The sequence below is a fragment of the Chiloscyllium punctatum genome, chromosome 5 (genome assembly GCF_047496795.1).
Source record: "Chiloscyllium punctatum isolate Juve2018m chromosome 5, sChiPun1.3, whole genome shotgun sequence".
NCBI classification, from domain to species: domain Eukaryota; kingdom Metazoa; phylum Chordata; class Chondrichthyes; order Orectolobiformes; family Hemiscylliidae; genus Chiloscyllium; species Chiloscyllium punctatum.
The window spans coordinates 134,024,756-134,041,886 of NC_092743.1; the positions used below are offsets into that span (position 1 = coordinate 134,024,756).

A 17,131-nucleotide genomic window follows, 5' to 3' on the forward strand; every position below is an offset into this window, starting at 1 on the left:
AACAGAATGTTTCTTTTCTCAACAATACAAAAGATGTTTGGTACTTAAAGGAATTAAGAGATTTGGGATTGTATGGAAAGGTGCATTTGTGGTAGAAGATTGACCATGATCTTACTGAATGTTGGAACAAGTTTGGAAAGCCTTTATGGGAATATGGACTTCTTAAAAATTATAAATAAATTTTTAAAATATGTATCTACTGTCATATCTTTTAATCTATGTAAGAGATCTCTATGAAGTTTTCTTTGTTCACATTTAGGATCCGAGATTCCAACTTAACTAAATCACTCTCAAATTGAAGATGGATTCAGTCACATTTTGATCACTATTCCATAGAAACATTTTTGCTATTAAATTATTAATTAACCTTTCTCTACATAGCATTAGATCTAAAAGACTATGCAATCTATAAACCTTGACTTCACACTATCACAGCAAATATGGTTTGTCCAATACAAATGAAAATTAAAGATTTCTGAGTTATTTAAATAGCTTTGTTACCTGAACCTATAATTTCCTGATGTAGATATTGCCTGACACTACAACGACTATTTGTGAATAATTTATGGCTCCTCTGAATTTTCTATTCCTTGTTACACCTTGGCTTCACAAAAATTTATTCTCTGTTTAATTTTCTCAGATAAGAGTACTTCTGTCTCCAGATTTAAGCATCCTTATGATTAGGAATTAGTTGTAAATTAATTGTGTTTAATTTCAGGCAAGTTGTGGGTATTGACTAGGGATTCACGAGGGATGGATACATATTAAATCTGTAATTGTTCGGTTATAATGTGTTTGTAATATGCAATTCTGTGAAAAAATAGGAAAGCGTGTAAAGATTGGCTCTAGTCCTATCCTTCAGCTGGCTTTGTTGATGAGAACAAATGCTACACCAACCTCCTCATGCAGCTCCCCATCTTTCCAACTTGCCTTTTTAAAAAAGTTCAGATATTTAGACCACTGTCACATTTAAAATCACTATAGATGTATTTTGATAGCTATTAGATTAAATCGATCGATAGGCTATTAATCCTATAATTTGTTTTTATACTTTTCCCATTGGTTCAGTACCTTCAGTACATGGGGTAGGCACTTACCTTCCACTGGGAGTCAAGAAGAAAGATGGATGGCAGCTAAAATTAGCACCATTATCCCCAATATGTCGGTTTCCCATTAACATTCCCGTTGCCAGCAAGTAGGCGGGTCAGGGGGTGGTTGGAAATATGCATCAACAATCCACCCAATTCTTTAATTAGCCCAAATAAAGTAGTTAAGGGGCTCACTGAGATCTTGTTAAGGGCTAGTTTGGGAGTTTGGTGGGTTTGCAGGGCAGTATTCAAAGCACATGAGGGCAGAGAGTGGCTTGGACCTCCAATTCACTAGGAAACATCTACCCACAGAAGCGATTAATCAGGAACAAGTCATTCCCATAAACGGAATTGAAGAGATAGTGAGGAGCTGTCCTTTGATCACATTTTCTCCACCATGCAAACTGTAAAAAAAGCCTGTGACTGGAGGAGCAGTGAGAAATCAGGAAAGTTGATGTTGACATGGAGGGAGTCGCTTGGGGAGTGCTTTGTGTTGATAGTTGAGCTTAGAACTGCAGCTGGGGTCCAGACCCATGGTCTGAGTGGTGAAAACTGGGGTCAGTGGAGTGGGAGTGAGAACCGTAACCGAGAACTAGGGATGCAGTGAGGTGAGGAGCAGGAGGCAGTAGAGAACTGGCAATCCCTGAGAGTTACTGTTGGCCAGGATTTTGGGCGTTTTGTTAAGGATGCCTTTCTGTTGATGTTTGCCAGTGAAGGGCATGGGCAGATGGAAGATATGGTCACAGGAGGCCTGGGGATAGAATAAAGATGTTAAAGAGGGGGTGAAAGAGGGCTCGAAGGAGGGTGGGAGCAGTAGGCTGCAAGATGGGTTGGGGGAGAATGAACTGAGAGGAGGGGTGAAAGGGTGAGAAGGAGGCTATAAAAAGGCTGATGGGATTAGAAGAAGGATATAAGAAGTGGAAGGAGGTTGCAAGAGCTTTGAGGAATGATGCGGAGGCCGCAAGGGTGGTATGAGTTAGAGGCTGTGAAGGAGAGAGAATAATTTGAAACTGGTTACCAAGAAAATACTCAGTTAATGAATCCAAGAAAATTTCAAATCACTGAGGGAATGAGTTCCTTGCATAGAATGTGGAATTACTAGTTTAAGGCAGTGCAAGTTCAGGAATTATTATTAATGGAAAGAATGTTGTGGATCCCACAATAATGAACACTTGCAATTGTTAAATTTAAATCTGAGATTGAGAGCAAGGTGCAGTGAATAGGGTCCATAATTGCCTGGTTTAAATGTTTCAGCTTGTGCACAGGCGATAAAAATCCTTGGCTGTGACCTTAGAACTCTGCGAAAGTAGTGCTTTGTGTAATGGGATTTGTTTATAGTAATGTGCATCAGTTATTCTGAAGAAACGTTTTTGTTGACCAAGCCTGTTGTCCAGGAAATTAATACTTTTCTACGTGACTTTAAGTTAAAGGGAGCATTGTTAATTATTGTGGATTTTGCTAAATTATTCTAATTCTCTATGTGCCCCACCTATCAACACACCTACTGTATTACAACATCAACTGATAAAGGAATTGTTGAGAATGAGAAAGGTAGCCCTTGAGAAAATCAAAACAAAACTGTTGAAAGTCAAATGGTAGCCTTGAAGAAACCTCAAGAGGAGAACCTGAAGATTAAACAGTATTTTGACTTCTGCAGGGGATGCACACTGGGTAAAGGTCAGAAAATGTTCTTGGAGGCACAATGACAGCCAGTTATAGCTGCACCATCAAGAAAATAAATGGGAGCACTACTCAGACGGCCACGTAGCCACCAGTACACAACTGGCATTGCGCATCCAAAGATTGCTGGGAGCATGGTCTCTATGTATTTGGGCAGGGCAAGGAGTCATCACGTTTCTGGCATCGTGCGGGCATAAGAGATAAGCTGCAAGCATAATAGGGAGCCCAGCTGAATGCAAGGAAGGTAACAGCTGGCAATGTTCAATGATAGAACCTTAGGAAGTACAGAAGATCTGAGAGACATTGCGGACAGGTGTACACAAACATAGACTGGGTGGGTAGGGAGAAACATTTTCCCTTTGTATAGGGGTCATTAACAAAAGAATCGGTTTTAAGGCAAGGACAAGGGGATTGAGGGAGTTTGAGAGAATCTTTTTGACCCAGAGTGTTGTGTGTCTCTGAAACTCACTATCTGAAAGAGTGTTAGAGGCAGGAACCCTCAAGACATTTAAGAACTGTTTAGATGAATGCTTGAAACACATACAATGCTATGGGCCAAGTGCTGGAAAATGGGATTAGATTAGCTAGGTATGCCTGGTGCGGTCATAATGAGCCTGTAGGATTCTTAGTATTTCTTCAGAAGTGTTGGAATCTGCTTTCTCTGGCTTTATCAGACTCCTCAATGGTTGAATGTCTCCCTCACTGCACCTCACTGCACCTCACAGCACTCAGGAATGCAGGGATGACTATATCTGCTTCTATTTTGTCAGCTTGAACAAAATAATGGAATCTTTCTATGTAGGAGTTCTAGCTGCCTGTATTTTCATCACACAGTCCTATGGTGACAAACCTTCCAGTTATTTTATAATTTTTTTAAATGTCTATGTAGCATGATGCATAACAGAAAATTTAACACTACCTAATCTCTTTCCATTTAAAGCAAGGTGTTTCTGAGGCTGCCTGTTCCTCTCCGAATCTATACCTTCACCTGAAAGCATTTCCCTCCATGGACGGCATTCATTACTCAGGATGGAGAACATTGCCAGTTTATTCTGCATTGTTGACCTCTTCCCTAGGGTGAATTCCTTTTATTTTACTGACTTCAAAAGGGGATGCAATGACCTAGCGATATTACCGCCGGACTGTTAATCCAGAGACCCAGGTAATATTCTGGGGACCCCAGTTTGACTCCTGCCATGGCAGATTTTTCTTTTATTCATTCATAGGATATGGGTGTCACTGGCTGGACCAGTATTTATCGCCCATCCCTAATTGCCCAAAAGGCAGTGAAGTGTCAACCACATTGTGGGCCTGGAGTCAGCAATTTCCTTCCCTGAAGGACATTAGTGAGGCAAACTGGATTTTTCCTGAGAATTGACAGTGTTTTCCTGGTCATCATGAGACTCTTCCTTCCAATTTATTATTGAAAATTTAAAAATAAAAAGCAGCCAAAACTCCTGATCCAACATTATGAGGCTATAGGTTTGGTGCTGTGGCAATTGTGGCTGAGGAGTTGCGAGGAGTTGAAAGGTTAAATGATGCATTGCACACACCAGGGTCTACCACCAGGAAGCTACCTCCATGCATTGGTTAGTTGGCAAGCTGTGGGAGGCTGCTTTTGGGGAGGTAGTGGGGAGCACCACTACTCATTCGGCAGAAGCAAGATGGCAATCAGAGTAGTTAAAGTACCTATTGAGGGCATTTGTCTCGAAGTTATTTTGAGTTTGTGAGGGGAATGGAATATTTTCTGTTTTGTTTAACCCAGAATCATAATTAAACATACCCTAGCTAAATGCGGTATAATTTCTAGCAACATGCGACATCTGTGCAACTTGTTCAACCTCAAGGCTATAATTTCTTTCTCAGTGTACAGAAAACTGAACAATACATGCTGTTCAGTCTCCAGTACATGATTTATGTTAAGTGAGAACAGTTTTTATTTGTAGTCATTCATTAAAAGTTTGGCCATTGCAATTTCACACATGATGTGTTTTCTGCTTTGACTGGGTCATTAGTCAAAGTGCTTTTATGTTTCAAAAGCAGCAGCAGCTGACAGGAGACTTGTGGTTCTCTTGACATTAGCTATAACCAGTTCAGATTACCTTATTCAAGGAGCAGTGGGGACATCATGCTTTTTGAGTCTTACAGGTTTTGTGCAAACTCCACTTCTGCTCATTGCTTGGTGGCAAAATATGAAGACTTGAGGCCTTACTGTCCAACTCCAACAATGCAATATAAAAGTGCATAAGAGGCTACAGAGTTCTGCAAAGAATGTGATTAAAATCAACAATAGCAACTCTCAGTTATGAGTCATCTTTAATACAATAAAACATCCTACTTTACTTCAAAGATCTAGATTTTAAATTTCATCTTAAAGAAGGAAAGGGAGTTAAAAAGGTAAAGAGACCTGGAGAGTGAAATTCAGAACTTAGAGCTTTAGCAGTTCTTTGTCATCGATGGTACAGCAATGTCTTTTTTTGATCATGGGAGATGTGTGTTGTTGACTAAGCCAGCATTTATTGTCATCCCTAATTGCCCTGGAGACAATACTGGTGAGCTGCCTTATTGAACTGCTGCAATTCCTGGGATGCAGGGACACGTACAATGCTGCTAATAAGGTAGTTCCTGGATCCTTGATGTCTAAGGAGGCTTAACAAGTTACTATGTTGCAGCTTGTGGATGGTGCTCATGGCTGCCACTGTACACTAATATCGACTATGCATCAATGGTGATGGGAGAACGTGTTGAAGGTGTTAGACAAGGGTACCTGTCACATTGGATGATTTGTCCTGGATGGTGTTAAGCTTCTTGTGTGTCATTGAAGCTGTACCCATCTGGATGAGTGGAGAGTATTACATCACATTTCTGATTTTTGCCTTCTTGATAGTGGATGGGCACTAGGGAGTCATCAGGTACGATACTGGCCACAAAGGTCCTAGCTTCTGACCTGCGCTTATAGCCACAGTATATATATGACTAGTCTAGTTCGCTATCTCGTCAATGGTAGTCATCAGGATATAAGCAATTGTAATGCCACTGAATGTTAATGGGCGATGATTAGATTCTCTCTTGTTGGAGACTTTCATTGTCTTGAAGTTGTATAGTGCAACTGTTAGTTTTCCTTATTAGCTGAATCCTGGATATTTTCCAAGTCTTACATTTAGATACAGAATGTTTCACCGACTGGGGAGTTGCGGATGTTGTTGAACATTATGCAAACTTTAATGAGCTTCCCAACTTCTGACCTGCTGATAGAGTAAGGATCATTGATGTTTGAACCTAAGACACTATCCTGAGGAACTCCTGCAGTGATGCCCTCAGACTGATCATGGTGGCTCAGTAGTTAGCACTGCTGCCTTACAGTGCCAGGGATTCAGGTTCAATTCTAGCCTTGGGTGACTGTGTGGAGTTTGTATATTCACCCCATTTCTGACTGGGTTTCCTCCAGGTGCTGTGGTTTCCTCCCACAGTCCAAAGATGTGCAGGTTAAGTAGATTGGCTATGCTAACTTGCCAGAGAAAGTGAGGACTGCAGATGCTGGAGATCAGAGCTGAAAATGTTTTGCTGGAAAAGCAACATTTCCTGAAGAAGGGCTCATGCCCGAAACATCGATTCTTCTGCTCCTTGGATGCTGCCTGACCTGCTGTGCTTTTCCAGCAACACATTTTCAGCTATGCTAACTTGCCCACAATTTACAGGGATATGTAGTGGATTAGCCATGGGAAATACAGGGTTACAGGGATAAGGTAGAGAGATGAGTCTGGGTGGGATGCTGTGTGGAAGGTCGGTGTGAAATTGTTGGGCCACATGACCTGTTTCCACACTGTAGAGATTCTCTGATGAAATGTTTTGCCACCAACAACCATTTTTCTTTGTGTTAGGTGTTACTTTAACCACTGCAGAGTTTTTTCCTGATTTCCATTGATTCCATTTTTGCTAAGGCTCATTGATGCTATTTTCAATCAAATGCTGCCTTGGGTTCAAGGACATTCACACTCACCTCAGGGCTTCAACTTTTTGTCCATCATTGGATCAAGACTATAATGAGATGGCTGTGTGGCTCTGGCAGAATTCAAACAAAGTGTCATTGAGCAGGGCCAAGTAATTTCCCCTTGCCAGCACTGTTGCTGACTGTGAATTGACAATCGGGTGATGATTGGCCGGTTAGAATTGGAGATGCTCAACAAGCCAACATTGGGCAGGTTGGCCCTGATTGGTCAGGCTATTGTTCTAGGAAATAAGCCAGTGAATGGCTGGCATCTGTTTTGTTGAATTGAAACAAATATAATCGTTCTTTCTATCTACAAAGAACAGCGTCCTTTATATTAATGTAGGTAGCTTCCAGGACACACAGGTGTGTCACACTGTAAGCCCAACTGACAATCCTGAACTGTCAGTGTAATTTGTCACACACTTAGGATTAGCCTATAAATTTTGCCCAGTTGTAGCATCATGTCTAATGTTGGGCACTGTGTCACAACTGAGCTGAAAATGTGTTGCTGGAAAAGCGCAGCAGGTCAGGCAGCATCCAAGAAGCAGGAGAATCGACGTTTCGGGCATGAGCCCTTCTTCAGGGCTCATGCCCGAAATGTCGATACACCTGTTCCTTGGATGCTGCCTGACCTGCTGCGCTTTTCCAGCAACACATTTTCAGCTCTGATCTCCAGCATCTGCAGTCCTCACTTTCTCCACTGTGTCACAACCACTAGAATTGTGTATTAGAAATCAAACACTACAGTTCCCAGACTTATGACAAATGTAAAGATTTAATGAAACCACCACAAATCCTAATTTGTTTCTGGCTGATTACTACCCAGGATAAAAGCAAACCATACCAGGTTACTTTAGTAGCAATACGCATTAATTATTTATTGTGATACCCTTAACTAACAAGAACAGTAAAAGCAAAAGTAGGATTTCAAATTTTTGTATTTGAACTTTACCTCTTTTAAAAATCTCTATCTCATTGATATACAAAGGAAAAAAATACAAATATTATGAATGGAAAGAAAAAAAGTCCAAAATCAAAAAAAACCAGACGGGTTGTTTTCACAATTCTCAGTTCTTCGATGCTGCTTCAATGTTCTCAGCACAGTGAGGATCTGTCTGTAATTCATTGGCTGTCTGTTGGGACCCATGGTCTTTATTGTTCTTTTGGATTTTAGAATTTTTTGCAGCATTCTGAATATAGTTTTTCTGCTCTTTTTGATTAAAAAAAATTAGAGAGAGCAACTTTGCAGAGATAAGCGAGAGAGAAAAGATTGATGCAGCTAACTTGTCTCTTTTCTAATTCAAACCCCTCACAAGAGTCTTTGTTAAAGAGCAACCTGACCGGTCAGAGGCTTGGTGCCATACTGAGTTGTCCCAAACCCATAACAAATGGTGCCACTTTGTCTGGACTCAATGACCCCAAAAAGTAACTTTGTCTTAGATACATCGGTTAGCTTCTCATTTTTTTTTCCCGCAAAGCTGGTAACAAACACCCTGTACTTCATCTCCTTCTTAATCAGTGTCTATTTTTCTCATTTTCGGTCCGTCATCAAAATTATATATATTTCTAATAACTGTGTTTTGACTTTTGCATGTACATGTTGGCCTGTTGCGAAAAGCCAGAGTTGTTGTTTGCTACATTCTGTCAGTCTTCAAGATATACAGCCTACAAACCTGGCACCATACCAGCACTGGAATTCATATTCTATATTACTCATTTGTGTGACAGGCAGAACATCTCTTTGGCTTGACATCAGCATCCTGTCAGTGGTGAATACCACTTGTGTTGCTACTGTATGACAAAAGCATGGCAGCCAGCTTCATCTGTTCCTTAAACTTTTGAAAAGACTTAGCTTTCCAGTGCATTCTGGGATAGAGTGGGACCTTCACAGGTATTTTGTGACTTTGAAAGTTTATAAGGCTCTGTGTGTAGGACATATTTTAGTAATGATCTCCTTTGTTATGCTTTAAAAGGATATTCCCTTATGAAAAAACAATTTTTAAATCCCTTGTGAATATATCATAAAGAAATGCATAGTTCCATACCAATGCCCAACCAAACCTTTTATTCAAGATAGGGGCCAATTTTGTGATTGATAAATCAAAGCTTTGCATGCTCATTGCAGCCAGCTACATTGAGAGGCTGGCTGGCCTCTGGACAAGTGAGACTTTGCCATTGTGCTGCAACCGTGGATGGGGAGAAGGTAAAATGTGATCAAAGGATTTTTTAGTATTTGATATGATTGGGAAGAGATCAGGGATGGTGGTGTGTGGCCTTCGAAAGAAAGGGCAAGGCTGCAGGAATCTCTGGAGGATCTGGGAGATCTCTGAGGAAATTATGAGCCGTGGACGGCATCTATCCTGGGTCAGAGCCTGGTTATCCAATTCCTGGGCATATAAACAAGTTTACTTGAGGGTACATAGAGAAAAAACTATGTTCTCCGTGGACAACACGCATTGCAGGAAAAGCACTAACCTCCTCCATGCAGGAGATTTTATCTCTCTTAAATTGCAAAGTTTCCTGAGTTTGGAGAAACATAGCCAGCCAGCATTCCAGCTGGAACATTGAAAAGTCTGAGGAATGTAACTTATTTAAAATATTTAAAATTGTGATTTACTCCCTGTGAATGGTTTGTTCTTTCACTTCTCATCCCATCTCAGTTAGAACCAAAAGGTTTGTGCATGGGTGCTGATATTTTAAGGGGGTTTGTATTGAGATTTGAGATTTTTTGAGGATTTTTTTTCCTACCAAAACTGTTCTGAAGGGTTAAAATTCCACCTATTGTCTAAGGCAACTCCCTTCTCAATTTACTGCCTCTTCGCAAACAGACTCTTTGGTGGTGAAATTTGGTCTGTGCTGACAATAGGAACACAGTGAATTGACAGTGAACCAACAGGTTCATAATGAATTGACAACTAGATTTTTACTGCACCCAATTTTCTTTCAACTGAAGTTAAAATGCTTAATAGAAACACTTTTTTCTAGCCTCATTGTACTACTTTCTTAATTCTTGAAATCTAAAATTTCAATAGAAAATAAAACTTGCCACAGTGTATGTCGTTCTGCCAATTTGCTATAAATGCATTTCGCACTGCTAATGTCGACTACTGTAAGTACAAAGTTAAAAATCACACAACACCAGGTTATAGTCCGACAGGTTTAATTGGAAGCACACTAGCTTTCCGAGTGATGCTCCTTCATCAGGTGATAGATGAAAGGCTTAACAGACAATCAATTTTTCAATGTATAATTTCAGTTACATCACACTGCAAATTTTTGCTATAAATTCTGTGTTACGATCGAGCCCTCCACAATCACCTGATGAAGGAGCGTCGCTCCGAAAGCTAGTGTGCTTCCAATTAAACCTGCTGGACTATAACCTGGTGTTGTGTGATTTTTATCTTAATGTGAAGTTCTGCAGAGGAACTTTCTTAAGACAATCAAGAAGAGTGATGAAGCCAAACAACTCACAAGAGGCATAAAATGCAAAGGGAAGGAAACTGCTGTGAATAAAACATTCACTTAGCATCACTTGGGTATTTATTTCCAATCTAGAAAATGTGTGTCTGATTCTAGGTCCCACTCGTTAGGAATAATGTAGATGTATTGAAGAGTGTGTTGAAAAAAATGATGAGAATGTCAGAAGAGTTAAGGGTCAGTGGACTTATTTAAGGTGGTTAGCAAAAGAATCAAGGGCAACATGAGAAACAGCTTTTTTACACAGCATATGTCAGAGATCACTGGCGTTGCTAATGTTTGTGATGCTGCTAGGTCATTGCCAAGGAGCTGCTTGCCCCATCTACAGGCAATCTCAGGACAGACTCTCACTGTCACTGCTCTCAGCACAAAATGTACCCAGTAAAGGGGGATGGGTGTGTGTAATCATTCAATTCCTTTTGTACTCCAGCACATATTTTTCTTTCTTGAGTATAAAAACTGGAATGGAAGTCAGACATGGCTTTATAGATAAAGTACTCAGTTTCATAACTTAAAAAGTCACTTGGTGTACTTATTAGGTGCATAAGACTATGTTGCTTTTAGGGCAGTGAGATTCTTACACTATGGAGAGCAGAAACAGGAGTATTCAAGTTAGGGAAAAAAATCCCTGATGAAACCTGCGGATTGGTTGAGCTGAAGTTTCAATAGTGTAAGAATCTCACTGTCGTAGAGACTTGTGAGAGCAATGTAGCAAGAACTGTCCTGATCCAGTAAACAGAAAATATCTCTCTCTGTTTCTATATGAGTGAAAAGACAAAAAATAACACCTAGAGATATAAAAGAATTGTAATGCAAAATAATACCTATGTCTGCCTGGTCAACTGAATCTATGAACAACAATCACTCTATGGACAATAGTTTGTTATTGCTAAAATCAAAAATTCTTTGCCAAATTTTGATCCCCAGAATTACGTTGTTTCTGTCTGTATTTTTCTGCTCATAATATTTGCCAAACCTTCTGTTTTTTGTCTGTCTTTGTGAATAAGTGTGTAGGTATTTAAAGGGATATAATTTAAGTCACATATTAGTAGATTAGTGTTCACTTTTCACTGTATCTTCAAGATACAGTATATATGACAATAAATAAATCATGCACTCCTGCCTTTCCCTGCTATTTATTAAAGCATTAAAGAATAAATGTTTTGCTGAAAGATTATGAACAATTAGGAGCTAAATTAAAAAGCAGAACCTCCAAGGTAATAATCTCTGATTGCCTCAGTCATTGGCAACTGGAAATATGGTAAAATTAAAGAGTTAAATGTGTGGCTAAAAGGTTTATGTGGTGGAATGGGTTTCAGTTCATGGGGTACTGGCATCAGTACAGGTAGAAGGGAGGAGCTGTGGTGGAATGGGCTTCACTTGACCTATACTGGGACCAGTGTCCTGGTGAATTGAAAAACTGGGACTGTAGATACGGTCCTAAACTAATTAAAGGAATGTATCATTTTTGAAAAGCGAAAGATAGGCACACAAAGAATGAGGATATGACTACATTGCAATGCAGCTATTTACATAATGATGCTAAGAGTGTTACAGGAAGGGACAGAAAATACAAACAGAGAAAAACAGCAATAAAATAGGGTCAAAGTATAGAAAATAGCAAAAAGGCAAAATTAATAGCTCTTTACTTGAATGTGGGTAGCATTCGGAACAAAATAAGTGAACTAATGACACTAGTTCAAGTTAATAGGTACACTGTTATAGCCATTACAGAGAAATGGTCACAAAAGATCAAAGCTGGAAATTAAGCATTTAGGTATATGTGATATTGCAAAAGGAGAGAAAGGAAGTAAATTAGGTGGGAAGGCAAGTGTTGAGGATGACAAAGAAGCTGTAAAGGGATAGGGACAGGTTTAGTAAGTAGGCAAAACTTGGTGGATGGAATATAATGTGAGAAAATGCACTTTTGCAGGAACAATGAATATCATTTAAATGGAGAAAGACTGCAGAAAGCTGTGGAATGGAGGGATTTGGGAATCTTTGTCCATGAATCACAAAAAGGTAGCATCCAAGTTCATTGGATAATAGGGAAGGCAAATGGAATGTTGGGCTTTGTTTCAAAGGGAATGGAGTATAAAAGTGAGAACTATGTAAGGCACTAATCAGACCTCTTCTGGAATACAGTTAACAATTTTGGTCCCCTTATCAATGCCTTTTATATTGCCTTTTGTGGCAGTCCAGAAAATGTTCACAAGGCTGTTACTAGGTGTGGAAAGGCTGTCTTGTGCAGAGAGTTTGAGCTTATTGAAACATGCGAGATTCTTATGGGACTTGACAGGGTAAATGTGGAAAGGTTGTTTCCTATTGTGGGAGAGTCTAGGGATGGACAAAATCTCAGAATAATCTCATAAAACTCAAACAAAGATAAGAAGGGATTTCTTCTGAGTATAGTGAATTTGTTACTTCAGAAGGCTGTAAATGCTGGGTTAAGTTTACTCATGGCTGAATCAGGCGCACTTTTAATCAGTAAGGAATTTAAAGCATGGGAAAAGGCAGAAAAGTGGAGTTGAGGATTATCAGTTCAGCAACAATCTCATTGAATGTCAAAGCAGACCAAATGGGCTGAATGACCTACATCTGCTCCTAAGTTTTATGATCTTATTAATTAGTTTGTTTGCAATTAATAGAATTATTTTTCTGTTAATGACCATAACCTGGTATGAATTGTTTTTGCTCTGAATACCAGTCAGTCAAACAAAGTGATCACGTTGGTGGTTTAAATTGGGTATTTACAGTTTTGTGATGCATGATGGAAAAGTCAGGCTCAATTGTCAGCTTGATCTTACTGTTTAGATTGTAATTTTACCTGCACGTTGGCATTTATTGCACTCTGTTTCAGGAAGGTCATGTCTTTTCCCAGCAGCATAGTTTGACTGGCCCTGAAACCCTTTAGAATTATTTCAGTTTCGATCACATCACCCGTAAAACTTAAAAAGTCACTTGGTGTACATTTTTAGGTGTATAAGACTGCGTTGCTTTTAGGGCAATGAGATTCTTACACTATTGAGAGCAGAAACAGGGACATTTAAGTTAGGGAAAACTGCAGCCACCCTTTCTTAGATTAAAAATACTGGTAATTCTCAGGAATTTGTTAAACCCTATCTGGTCTCTACAGGGATTCACAGCTACTTCAGAGCCATAGCCTGCTCTTCCATGCTTTCTGACTGATTTGCTTTCTCAGTATTAGGTATACGTGCTCCAAAATATCCCAATAGTTTTTCCTGCAGCCTCCAGCAGTTGGCTTGGATATGCTCTGCCTTTCACCGGTGTTTTTTTTGAACATTGAACATTACAGTGCAGTACAGGCCCTTCAGCTCTCAATGTTGCGCCGACCTGTCATACCAATCTGAAGCCCATCTAATCTACACTATTCCATGTACATCCATATGCTTGTCCAATGATGACCTAAACGTACTTAAAGTTGGCGAATCTACTACCGTTGCAGGCAAAGCATTCCATACCCTTACTACTCTCTGAGTAAAGAGACGATCTCTGACATTTGTCCTATATCTATCACCCCTCAATTTAAAGCTATGCCCCCTCGTGCTTGCCGTCACCATACTTGGAAAATGGCTCTCCCTGTCCACCCTGTCTAATCCTCTGATTATCTTATATGTCTCTATTAAGTTACCTCTCAACTTTCTTCTCTCTAACGAAAACAGCCTGAAGTCCCTCAGCCTTTCCTCGTAAGACCTTCCCTCCAAACTAGGCAACATCCTAGTAAATCTCCTCTGCACCCTTTCCAAAGCTTCCACATCCTTCTTATATGCGGTGACCAGAACTGTACACAATACTCCAAGTGCGGCCGCACCAGAGTTTTGTACAGCTGCAGCATAACCTCATGGTTCCGGAACTCGATCCCTCTATTAATAAAAGCTAAAACACTATAAGCCTTCTTAACAACCCTGTCAACCTGGGTGGCAACTTTCAAGGATCTCTGTACATGGACACAGAGATCTCTCTGCTCATCTGCACTACCAAGAATGTTACCATTAGCCCAATACTTTACATTCCGGTTACTCTGACCAAAGTGAGTCACCTCACGTTTGTCCACATTAAACTCCATTTGCCACCTCTCAGCCCAGCTCTGCAGCTTATCTATGTCTCTCTGTAACCTACAACATCCTTCGTCACTATCCACAACTCCACCGACCTTAGTGTCATCTGCAAATTTCCTAACCCACTCTTCCACACCCTCATCCAGGTCGTTTTGGCCTCACTTTTCTTCTTAGCTGTTACGTCCTGAGAAAGACTCCCAGCATGTTCATCTCTTCCATGAGTACTTCATTTTCTATTACACTCTCAATCTCTATCTTTCTCAGTGGATGGGAGGTTTTTCTTCAAGAACAGGGATTTATGGATTAGTTCATAATCATTAGTCAGTAGCCTTCCTGGACTCGGTCACTCTGTTCCCTTCACTGCATTTTTATTGGGAGGGGGTTGGATTTTTGAAAGTCCTCAAGAAGAGTTATTTCAAAGAGGTTTTTCTAAGTGGCCCCTGTATTTAGGCGCCCTTGTACACTGGTCAAAAACAATTGCTTACGCCTTTAAAATTCCAAGCATGTCTAGCTAGGCTGTTTTCTTAGGGTGTATAGCTTTTGAGGTACTTGTGTGCACTTAAGATAGTCTTCTTTTAAACTGCCTGATAATCAGCAGGGCAAGAAGGGAGTAAACTTTGTGAATGTTTCCAGAAACATTACCCTGCAGTAATAATGATCAGTATTGAATTGGCACTTTACTGCTGTATTATCCACTCAAAAGAGTGAGAGAATACTTCCACTTCTGCCTCCTCAAACCTAGGAATTAAATGAGCAAACTGATTTGCCTCCACTCTTAAACCTGAGCTGCTGGTGTCCTCATGGGACACAGTAGGATTCCTCTCCCCGGCTTGAGCTGTCTTAAATCAAACTCTCTTTCCTAACTTTTTTCCTGAAATTGTTTCTCTTCCCTCCTTGCTCTTTCCTATTTATTCTCTCTCTCTCTCTCTTACCCACTGTGCCTTTCCTTCTCTTTTTTCTGAAATTCTAATTTTGCCTGCTCAAATTTTAATTCCCTACAACATTATCTATTTCATCTTTCTCTATTTCACTGATAAGCCATTGGCCACCCCTTTTAAAATTTTGGGTTTCCTGATTTTTGTGTGAAATTTTAATCTGAAATGCGTCGCTAAACCTTCTAATTGTTTGAGGGACAGAACCTTGAAATCATCATAAATAACTTCTCCTAATACATGTATCTCTATATTGTTGAATTACAAGCTCAAGCTCAAGAAAGCCTGTTGCAGTTTATTTGAAAAAAATTGGTTTCAAAGTGACAATCTACCCACTATAATTCTTGTGTTTTGACTGTTCATTCCAATCATGCAAACAAGCCCCCAATTTGACATGGCATTTCCACGGGTGAGGTTCCCCACTTGTTAAAGTTCCAGACCAGCTACTGTTAATTATTAAGCTCCCAGTTTAGGATGGATGAATTGGTTCCCCTTCTTCATTCACCTTCTTCTTTGGTCAGTTGCACCTAGATTAATTTAATAAAGGACCCATTCCTCTAAAGATGCCTTCCTCCCAAAAAGGAATTTAGGTTTTAAAAAGGAACAATTTAACCAGATTGTCTTGAGTTAACAAAATAATGAGTTTGTTGGTTTCAAAATGAAAGAAAATTTGATTTGATTTATTATTGTCACATGTACCGAGATACAGAGAAAAATATTATTTTGCATGCTTTCTAGCCGAGTCACATCTACATAAGTATATCAGGGTAATAGAACAGAATGCACAGTGTGTTGTTCAAAGTGCAGAGAAGGTGCAGAGAAAGATCAACTTTAATAGATGAGCGGTCCAGTCATAATGGGCGGCTCAGTGGTTACATTGCTGCCTCACAGCACCAGGGACACGGGTTAGATTCCACACTCGGGTGACTGTCTGTGTGGAGCTTGCACATTCTCCCTGGTCCTGCGTGGGCTTCCTCCCACAATCCAAAGACGTGCAGGTTCAGTGAATTGGCCATGCTAAATTGCCGAGAGGGTTCAGGGATGTGTGTTAGTTAGGGGTAAAATGTAGAGTAATAGGGTAGGGGAATGGGTCTGGGTGGGTTACTGTTCGAAGTGTTGGTGTGTCCTGTTTCCACACTGTAGGGATTCTATGATAAGTCTCATAACAGTGGGGAAGAAGCTGTTCTTGAATCTGTTGGTACATGTTTTCAAACTTCTGTATCTTCTGCTTGAAAGAAGAAGGTAGAAGAGAGAATAACTGGGGTGGGAGGGGTCTTTGATTATATTGGCTCTTTCTCAAGGTAGTGGAAAGTATAGATGGAGTGAATGGAAAGAGGACTGGCTTTTGTGATGGTCTGGGCTGCAAATCTCTGTAATTTCTCGTGATCTTGGGCAAAACAATTGCCACACTGTGTTGTGATGCTTCCGGATAAAGTGATTTCTATGGTGCATCTATAAAAAATGATAAAAGTCATTGTGGACATGCTGAATTTCCTTATCTTTCTGAGAAGGTATAGACGTTGGTATAACATCAACATGGATGGACCAGGACAAATTGTTGGTGATATTCAGTCCTAGGAACTTGAAGCTGTCGGCCAGCTTCACCTCAGCAACATTGACAGGGGCATGTCCTCCATTCCTCTTCCTGAAGTCAGTGACCAGCTCCTTTTGTTTTGATGACATTGAGGGATAGATTGTTGTCTTTACACTGTGCTACTAAGCTCGGTGGGGATCACTTAGCTCAGTTGGCTGGATTGCCATCATCAGTTTGAGGTTACCATGAAGGACTCTTCTTCTCAACCTCTTCCCTCACCTGAGGTCTGGTGGTCCTCAGGTTAAATCACCACCAGTCGCTTCTCTGTATAATGAGAGAGCTGCCCCTAT

At 40.2% G+C, this 17,131-nt stretch overlaps 1 protein-coding gene across 3 annotated transcripts in view; it reads left to right on the forward strand.

Moving 5' to 3' along the window:
• stau2 (staufen double-stranded RNA binding protein 2) overlaps positions 1-17,131 on the forward strand; it is a 364,821-nt gene that overhangs the window by 209,684 nt on the left and 138,006 nt on the right. The gene's annotated exons all lie outside the window — the stretch shown is intronic.